Source organism: Epinephelus moara, chromosome 4, assembly GCF_006386435.1.
Source record: "Epinephelus moara isolate mb chromosome 4, YSFRI_EMoa_1.0, whole genome shotgun sequence".
NCBI classification, from domain to species: domain Eukaryota; kingdom Metazoa; phylum Chordata; class Actinopteri; order Perciformes; family Serranidae; genus Epinephelus; species Epinephelus moara.
This window is the reverse complement of record NC_065509.1, coordinates 44,430,722-44,437,947: the sequence shown is the minus strand read 5'-3', so window position 1 is coordinate 44,437,947 and position 7,226 is coordinate 44,430,722. Positions and strand designations below refer to the sequence as shown.

Here is a 7,226-nt window from a genome sequence, read left to right as displayed (position 1 = left end):
GTTATTAACTAGCCTGTGGAATAACCGCAGGTACCAGCCCTGGAGATTAACCTGACTCCTGTCTGACTGCTGAGCGTGGACACTTCCTGTGTCTGTCCTTTCAAAGTAAAGTCACACATGGTGCAGTCATATAGGTTTGGATTTATTGTGACAAGGCGCAGCTCCTGATAGAGTTTCATGATTATTTTATTTATTTATTTGCTTGTTGTTTTTTGTTCTGTGACTAAGCGACCAATGAAATCTTGCCGACTAATGACCTTTGTGGTCGACTAACTTTTGGCTGAGTGTTATGGGGCAGCCCTAGTGTTTAATAAAGATATTGAAGGCTTCTCCAGCTGTGATTGTGCCTCTAAACCTGGTATTTATAGCCAAACATGATCTTTTCCAAATCATAATCTGTCCTAAACCTAACCACATTAACCACAGCAGTGTTGAATCGTTAAGTTTTAATGTATCTGCTACTTAATAGGCGGCACGGTGCTGCAGTGGTTAGCACTGTCGCCTCACAGTAACAGGGTTCCTGGCTCAAACCCCGGGTGGAGGAACCCTTCTGTGTGGAGTTTGCATGTTCTCTCCGTGGTGGCGTGGGTTAGGGTTAGAGTTAGGGCCAGGCTGTGATAGTCTGGTGACCTGTCCACTGTGAACCCATCTCTTGTCCAATGTCAGCTGGGATAGGCTCCACCCCCCGCGACCCCCAAGAGGAGAAGCGGTTACGGAACAATGAATGAATGCAGCGTATCTGTAGTTTGCAGAAACGTACAATGAAAACATTTATTTTGGCGGCTGGGTTGATCAAACTGTTGGTGTGCACATCCACATACTGAATAGTTGAATGAAGCTTATTGAAAGGCATTCTGGGAAATGTAGGAAACCTCCTGCTGGAAGCAGGTTGAGACAAAGTTCCTACAGAAGCATCAGTCGTCAGCTTCCTGCTGGAACAAACATATAGTTCAGATGTTTGAGAACCAGTGAGTCTGATCAGAGACCAGTTAGAGAAGCTGTTGCATAAGATGAACTCCAGTAAACCTTTTGATGATCTCAGAATAGACCAGATTTAGAGGCTCAGAGTCTGAGCTGCTGCTGCTGCGGCTGCTGCTGCAGGAGATCAGTGACATCACCACACACTGCCGACGCCTTTCACTGGAATTCATTCACAACTACAGGAAGTCAACAGTTCACCTGCTGCAGGGTTTATAAGGGACGCAGAGAAGAAACTGTGAGGCTGCGTGTGATAGAGTTAAACTGCTCTTTTCCATGTCCTCTGTCCACCGTGCTGCAGGAAGGAGGTCACGTGTCTGAGTTTCTTTAATACAGCTCATTAACAAAAGAATAATCCAGCTGGTACCTCGCTGTGTCCTGTGATATACAGGGCGGCCACAGGTGCTTAGAAAGTATTAAAATGTCTTAAATGTTTTTAGTCACATCACCGATATAGTTTGTTGTGTTGGTAAGAAACAGTTTTAACAGGAGGGAACAACGAGGTACACCTGTCTGTGTGCAGTGTCTTATTTTTGCTCAGTCACACACTTAGATCACACAATAAATCTACGTCGATAAACTCAGAACTTACAAGACACACAGTGTGTGGAGGCTTTATTGTCTTCACTATTTATTGTTTCTTATCTGTGAAATTAAAGTAAATCAAAGCTTTGTTTCCACTGAGGGAAATGGTTTCAGCTTACAGAGACAGACAGGAGGTCTGCGTCACTGTGACGTGGAGTTACATTTCTGAGGAGGTGCACGTCAGGTTACAGTGTTGGCTGTTTGTCGATGCAGAGCCTGTGCCGTAGTTACGTCATCGATTCAATGCAGAAGTTTAAATCCTGCATTAGCGTCCATCAAGCCTCCAATGCTGGGAAGTGGCGAGATCCCTGACCTTTAAAAGATGCAGCATTTTAAAGGCTCATTTCTGCTCCCTTCACCAACAAAAACAAACATGTTCATTTCAAACGTTGTCTCCATCACTGCCCACGACACAGATGCATCCATTAGATGGCACTAGAGGACAGATTCAAAAGTTCCTGACAACAAGAAACAAAAATGACGGTGGAGGAGGTCTTCGTTATGCTCCTGTTGTAAACCTTGGAGCATAAATGAGCCCTTATGCAGGATTTATACTTCTGTGTCGAATCGACACCATATCTACGGCGTAGGCTGTGACAACGTAAAGCCTACGCTGTACCCCACGCCGTAGCCTGACGTGCACCTCCCCAGAAATGTAAAGGTGGTGGTGACAGTCTGTTTCTGTGAGCTGAAACCATTTCCCTCAGTGGAAACAAAGTGTGAACTTTTTTATGGTGAGTTTTTGGTCTGGCTACATTCCTGTTCCCTACAGAACCAGCTCCTGTTGGTAACCAGCACCTTAAATGCCATTTGGAACATCTTTTATTGCATTGATCAGTTTCAGAGGTGTTTAAACTGTAACTTCAACAGATACCAGTTCTTACACTTTTTACCTTCCATAATGTCATAACACTGTATTGATGCAGTTTATCTTTATACAGAGACACAGAAACATTGAACTCCAATTTGATGTTATTTTATTATGACTAATGATGGTATAGTCTAATGTGACTGACACTGACGGGTGAACATGAGCACCAGGAGAAAACTATGGGAGCTACTGATGTCCAGCCATTATGTGGGGTTTTCTCCTGGTGCTCAGGTTCACCCGTCAGTGTCAGTCACATTTAAAAAAAACCAAAATGCTCTAGAAGGAAGAACAAACTAGAGCAGACGAGAAGAAGGAGGTAGAGGAGGAGGCAATTGTTGCTCAGCTCAGGCTGGGCAACAATTGCCTTCCAGAGATGTCTGTGTCTCAGTCATCCAGGTCATGGTACTTATAAGTGCTATATCGTAGGCAAAGGGACACAGGCAAATCCATTTGCCTACGATATAGCACTGACAGCTCCCATAGATTATTACATCTACTTGAGGGTTTTCTCCTGGTGCTCAGGTTCACCCGTCAGCGAGTGAGCGAAAAAAAAGTCCAAAAAAGTTAATAACTTACAAATTATGGTGAAAAGGTAGTTTCTTGCAACCCTAGAATTAAGATAAAAATATTCACAAATAAAAAAAAACACTTCTGCTTGCTGATACGCAGTGTTTAACTTTTGATTTAACACTAAAACAGGGCTTGACGCTAACTTTTTTCCCAAGGAGCACATAAGTTGAAAAAGTAAGGAGCGCACAAAGAACTTTAGGGGCACAATGTAAATTGATCAAATAATGTTTTCCGTAATAAACGTGATGCAAATAGACATTTACAAGCAAAATTATTTAATGAATTTGTATACAAAATGTACAGAAAGGTAAAATCATCAAGTTTTGAAAAAGTATTGCAATTTAATTTTGTCTTTAATGTTATCTTATATATATTATCTTTGCAATATGATTATCTTATATAATGTTATTACTATCCTAAAACATTCTCCAGGTCCTCTGAAACTCTGCAGGACTTAAGCCTCTTTCACACAGAGCTTTCGCGGCACCCACTGCGGGGTAGGACGCAGAGGACAGGATTTGGGGGAGTACAGGTTCGTTCAGGAGCTACAGCTCCATGGTGACCGCTTCCGGGTCTACTTCAGGCTCTTCTCTGCTATTGGACGCGCGGCGCCGAGGTGTTGTCACAGCGCGTTGCGGTGAAATTAAAAAAAATTTCAATTCGAGCGCAGACTGGCGGTGCGCAGACGCCGCGACATGCCCCCCCTCGCGCGCCGCTCAGCTCGACGGCAGAGCGGTGCGCTCTTGCGCCGCGGTAGCACATACACAATGAATGGGTTCGTCGGCGGAGGTCTACGCTTTGCGCGCTCTGTGTGAAAAGAGCTTTATTTCCACCCTGCCCAGCAGCGGTACCGTGGCGAACGGTCCCTAAAGGCTTCTACACATGATCAGCTGTAAAACCGCTTTGCACTGGCTGTCCCATTGTTTGTCTATGGAGAGGGCAGCAACGCCTGACAAAGCGGCACCGCTACCCTTGGCGTCGCGCACCGCTCAGATTTTCCGCCCGAGCGCTGCACTCAGAGTTGAAATTATTTGAACTACAGGGAGAACGATGCAGGCTTCCCCGGTGATCCACCCGGTCCATCTCCTCCACACTTTGACTTATTCCCACCCTGCCGACAGTGGGACTTATATTCATTGTGCCGACAGTGGGACTTATAGTCATTGTGCCGACAGTGGTTTGGAAAACCGCCCATAACCGTGTCACACGGGGAAGAGGGAAGGCGGCTGGAGTTCCTCCAACATTTGCGGTTAGAGTATCATATTTTTTTATTGACAAAAATATAGGCTGCTTCGGCTGATTTTTTTATGTGCACATGTGCCCCTAAATATTTTTTACAGTTCGCAAACACCTATTTTTAGTCGCAAATGCGAGTGAAACGCTCGCACTGTCGAGCCCTGTAAAAATTAAAACCCTGGACTCAGAGCAGCATGTGTCACTGACACCAGACTCAGAGCGCAGCGGACCAGTGGAAAATGTCACCATCAGCATATTATCTTACATCAATAAAATCTATTTTATCATTATTTTGAGTCACATTGTTGAAAGAATTTAGTTGTCTGTGTTCAAGCAGGATAATAGGTCTCCATTCATTGCACGTCGGGCTTTATATTTCCTTATTGGAGATGGTGTTGCATTCAAGGTCCCCCCAAAAAACAGGAGGGAAAAAAAAGGCAGAATATTAAAAAAAAAAAATTCACAATCAAATCCTGTGCCATCGAACGAAGCTTTGAAGCTTCAAATTTTTTGGGTCAGCCCCAGTAGCCAGACCAAAAACTCACACTTTGTTTCCACTGAGGGAAATGGTTTCAGCTCACAGAAACAGACTGTCACCACCACCTTTACATTTCTGGGGAGGTGCACGTCAGACTATGACGTGGGGTACGGCATCAATTCAACACAGGAGTATAAATCCCACTTAAGCCTCATTTCCTCGCAGTTCACTTCATTGTTTCTGTGTCCACACTGAAAGTTGTGGATGGTACCAACAGAAGCGTTCCTTAGCATCCCCATGTTTGGTCCCCCTTCTGTTGGGGTACCTAGCACACAGATCTGGTACTAAAAGGTGGAGCTGTGAACACTGCAGCATTATCAGAATGTGATGGACTTTGTATCTGCACGACGACACAGATCTGCAGCAGCAGGTTCAGATTCAATGAAACACTGCAGAGATAAAGTCAAACTGTCTTTGTAAACGTCTGTGGGAGCGTCATTGTTCTGGAGAACAGATGCTCTCTGCGGCTGTAAACGTGGAGTTTGGATGTTTAATTAAACGTCTCTAAATCATCTCATCTCCAAACGTCTGCTGCTCACATGTTGACGCTGCAACGTCTTCAGCTTTACAGCCACAGACATGTTGAGCTCCAACAGGTCTGAGACTCAGTCAGGACGTGACGTCTCTGATTTAAAGATTGTTTTACAAAGAATGTTGTATCAGAGGGTTCCAGTGTGTGTGGACTCAGTTCACTGCAGAGGATTGTGGGAATAAAGTCATGAGGCTTCAATAAAACAATAACTTAATTAATCCATGAGCCAACTGCTAATCTGCTTAAAATATTTTATCATAGATTTGTTGTTTACTTTTTTTTTTGAGCAAACAAGTCAAATGTTGTTTCCAGATTCTTCACTGTGAGAATCTGCTGATTTTATGTCTTTAAGGACAAAATCAAACCGACAGCTGAGACTTTGTGTTGTTGAACTGTTGGATGTTAACAGAGCGCTCATGTTGCTGCAGGTCGTTTCTCGCCGCCAGCTCGTCCAATCATCTCTGAGCCAATACACGGTCCATACGCAGACCCTGAACGCCTCACTGTAAACCTGTCTGAGCTGTGGTGAGGTGTTAAAAACCCCACAGACCCTGAATGCCTCACTAAGCTGAGCTAAGGTGAGGTGTTACACACAGACTGTCGAACAGGTGACAGACTGCAGTGTGACTGAAGTGTTTTGAAAATACGAGTTGTCCCGACTTTAATCTGAAAACCTGAAATAATTGAACAGAGTTCTGCCTGAACAGTTTCAGTCTGACCTCCAGTGTTTGCAGTCAAAAAGTTTCAGGCTGCGTTCACACTGAAGCTGAAACTTTAACACTCTGTTCTCCATTTTAAAACCTGCAGCAGGTCGAGGAGCTGAGGGAAACAGGATCTCTAACTTCCTACAGTCTGTTCAGACTTTAACGTCAGACTGAAGTAACGTGGTCACTGAGTCGTCAAACTGCAGTTCAGGAGTTTCCAACACATCAAAACAGAGAGTTTTGGGCTCTTCAAGCCTCCAGCTGCAACAATATATTTATTATCAATTAATGTTCTGATTATTTAGTAAATTATGAGGGAAAATGTTCGTGACAACATTCTCCAAGTTCTCTGATAGTCTGCGATATAAAACATAAAATCACAAAATCCCATTATTGAAGTTTCTACTTTATGAATGACTTTGACGATTAATCGATTATTGAAATAGTTGGAAATGAATTTTCTATAAATCAGCTTCAATAAGAACTGAGTTTGTTTTGTTCTTACAAGACAAATTATTACCAGTATCTGAGCCTTTGGCCACGCCTCCTGGGGTGCGTCACATCTGAAAACGTTGTACACGGTTGCTTGTTTTTTGTTTTTTTTGTGTCTTTATTTAACAGCACAGTTTAAGAGTGTCAGTAAAGGAGAGAGGTGAGGACATGTAGCACAGGGACGCTGGGTGGGATCAAACCCGCGGTCGCTGCTGTAATGACACAGCGCCCAGAGTTTGTTTCCTCTCGTTTGGTGGGTGTGTCAGAGGTGTTAGCCAATCAGCAGGGACGTGTATAAACCAGATTCTGTCAGATCCTTATTTACTGTACAGACAGTTATTGTTTTTATTTACCATTTGCTTTGGCAGTGTAAACATGTGTTTCCCATGATGCCAATAAAGCTCCTTTGAATCGAGCTGAATTAAACCTCGCCATATTAAAGGCAGCGTGCCTGTGACACATCAGAGTGTTGAACGCACCACCGTTACTGCTTCAATAAAGGTTTTGTCGGCGCTGAACGTAGCCCTGGTCTTCATCAGTCAGATGCACCTGAGGGGTATTCCAGAAAGCAGGTTATGTGAAAACTCAGAGTAAGTTAACCCTGAGATGAGGGAAACTCTGAGTCAGTCACCATGGTAACAGACTCTGTGAACATAACCTGCTCGCTGACAGGTTTTCTTCAATAAACCCTGAGTTTTTCTCTGTCTCCTCCCTCTTACA

At 43.8% G+C, this 7,226-nt stretch overlaps 1 protein-coding gene across 1 annotated transcript in view; it reads left to right on the top strand.

Moving 5' to 3' along the window:
* The window catches only part of ccdc69 (coiled-coil domain containing 69), a 38,428-nt gene that overhangs the window by 6,157 nt on the left and 25,045 nt on the right, over window positions 1–7,226 (top strand). The gene's annotated exons all lie outside the window — the stretch shown is intronic.